The sequence below is a fragment of the Nicotiana sylvestris genome, chromosome 7, assembly GCF_000393655.2.
Source record: "Nicotiana sylvestris chromosome 7, ASM39365v2, whole genome shotgun sequence".
In the NCBI taxonomy this organism is placed as follows: Eukaryota; Viridiplantae; Streptophyta; class Magnoliopsida; order Solanales; family Solanaceae; genus Nicotiana; species Nicotiana sylvestris.
The window spans coordinates 5386548-5389135 of record NC_091063.1 but is presented as its reverse complement, the minus strand read 5'-3'; the positions used below and the strand labels follow the sequence as shown (position 1 = coordinate 5389135).

At 49.7% G+C, this 2588-nt stretch overlaps 1 non-coding gene across 1 annotated transcript in view; it reads right to left on the bottom strand.

Moving 5' to 3' along the window:
* Positions 1-920, bottom strand: part of LOC138874297 (28S ribosomal RNA) — a 3371-nt gene extending 2451 nt beyond the window's left edge. The window contains exon 1 of the ribosomal RNA XR_011401337.1: positions 1-920. This exon is cut by the window's left edge and continues 2451 nt beyond it. This is a non-coding gene — a ribosomal RNA (28S ribosomal RNA).
* Positions 921-2588: the final 1668 nt, after the last annotated feature.

Genomic DNA, 2588 nt, shown 5'->3' with positions numbered 1-2588 from the left:
TTTCGCCCCTATACCCAAGTCAGATGAACGATTTACACGTCAGTATCTCTACGGGCCTCTACCAGAGTTTCCTCTGGCTTCGCCCTGCTAAGGCATAGTTCACCATCTTTCGGGTCCTGATAGGTATGCTCACACTCGAACCCTTCATAGAAGATCAAGGTCGGTTGGTGGTGCACCCCTTAGGGGTATCCCACCAATCAGCTTCCTTATGCGTTACGGGTTTACTCACCCGATGACTCCCACATATGTCACACTCCTTCGTCTGTGTTTCAAGACGGGTCGAATAGGGAGCCCACAGGCCAGCGTCCGAAGTGTGCAGATGTCGAAGCACGCCAGAGGCGTTCGCTGCTTACCACAATCAAGGAAATGCCCAGAACATGTCCTGCATGTCAGGACGTGTCAGGACATGTCAGGACATGGCCATGGCACGTGCCACGACGTGTCAGGACATGGCCATGGCACGTGTTAGGACGTCGCAGGACATGTCCATGGCATGTGTCATGGGGGCATTTTTGGTCAGTCAAAACTTGCACCCGCGCGGCAGTCAAGTCGCACACTTGACTCAGCCTTCCCTAAGCACTTAGCCAATTTTCAGCAAGTTTGGCCTAAATGAAATTTTCGCAGCAATTCAATAAGAACACAAGCATATACGGGAAAAATCTTAACCTTTGCATTAATATGGAAAATATACAAAGGACCCCTCACTTTGCTATGAACACAGTCCGCTCACAACCCCTTTTTGACGAAGAACACAAGTCGTTCTTGGCCAACACTAAGACCTGCCCAAGCCTAGCCTTAGTCCCTTTTTGAAACACTTGAAACCCTCACGTTTCACTCTTGTTTACCATTGTAATTTCACACAAAATTACCCACACTCTTCTGCCTAAGTCACAAAGGCCCTATTTATAGAATATAGGCAGCCCTTAGACTTGACAGCACATGACACTTGTCGTCTACAGCTTTTTCCACTTGTCGGGCTAAGACAAATTTGTTACTAACATGTAGTTGACATCCCCAACTACTTAGGACACAATATACACGAAATGGGGTCATGATACAAGCATAATCAGATCATGGGACAAAAGGGGTTATGACAAGGTGACCGCCAACTACTTTTCATGTGCATTGCATGTGCCATCTTCACTTGGCCAGCTAATTCACGCCCAAGGCTGGCATTGCGCCCAGCCTTGGCTCATCTTGACATTGCTCTGCACCAATGCCTTGCCCGCAATCCGCTGCCTATGATTTTGCCGCACATGCCCAACGCCGCTGCCGCCCGCACACTGCCTTGGTCGAGTTTCTGCCTTGCCCATGTCAACCTTAATTTCCCTCGTGCCATTGCTTGTATTTTCCTTCACATAGCTTTGCCTTAGCTATTGAAAGCCTTTGCCATTATCCCGCATTTCCGGCTTATCTTAGCTTAGCCCGCACTTAGCTGCCACAACCCAAAGTACCGTGCCACTGACTTTGGCGCGCATGCCGTACCATGCCGGCCTAACATTGCCCATGCAACTTTGTCAAGCCTTTGCCAAGCGCTCCTTGCCTGTCCCAAGACCTTAGCCAATACTCGCCTACAACAGCCCTCAATGCATTGTCTTGTCCGTCATCCGCATGATCGTTTTGCCCGCACATAGGCCAAATGACAAGGCCATCATGCCCAAATCCTTGCCACAACCATGCCACGCCCGATGATAAAGAGTCAGGCCCTAACAAACCACCCGCACCCTTTGAAATCGACGTCCTCGTCGAGCCAACTCAATGAAGCAGCCCCAAGGGGTTGTTGACATACACCGCCCCTAATGCTCTATTCCCATGTGCCACAATGGCATTCGCCTCCGCCACTTGTTCCTGTTTTTCTGCAGCCAGCATAGCGTTCACCCTAGCCTGCACTGGACAGTCCTTCTTCAAGTGCGGTCCCCCACAAGTAAAGCAGCCTTTGAACTTGCCGCTCCTTTCTTTGCCTTTGTGAATCTCCTGTCTCACATTCTTGGCAAATCCCTCATCTTCGGCAGCTTGGCCCTTCCCACTTTTCTTACATTCCTTAGCTTTGTCTTTCTTCCCGCCAGCCTTTGAATGCAAAGTTTCAGCAGGGTCATCACCTATGTTCAGGTCAGCCAATGCATCTGCCGCAGCAATGGCAGTAGAGAGGCTTTGAACATTCTGCCTTCTCAACTCCAATTGCGCCCAGCCCTTCAATCCACTCATGAATTAATGCAGCTTGTCTTCCTTTGCCATATTACTTACATTCAGCATCAAGGATGAAAATTCTTTGACATACTCCGCCACCGTGCCACTTTGTTTCAAGCGACTCCGAGGGAGATCGGCAAACGGCAGCCACAGAGGCAGCCGAAATTTTTAGCAAATTTGAGGGACTCCAACAGGAGCGTGCCGAGGATTTAGCTTACAGGACACAAGAGGAAGACAGGGTGACTGCCATGCAACAAACTATTGACGACTTGACAGACAAACTCAATGTTGTCACTGCTGCTTTACAGGGCTTGCTTCGAGGTGGTGGAAACCAAATCAGGGGCGCTGCAAACCTCGCTTCCGCGACTCAAAAACTAAAAATTCCTGAGCCAAAGCCATAC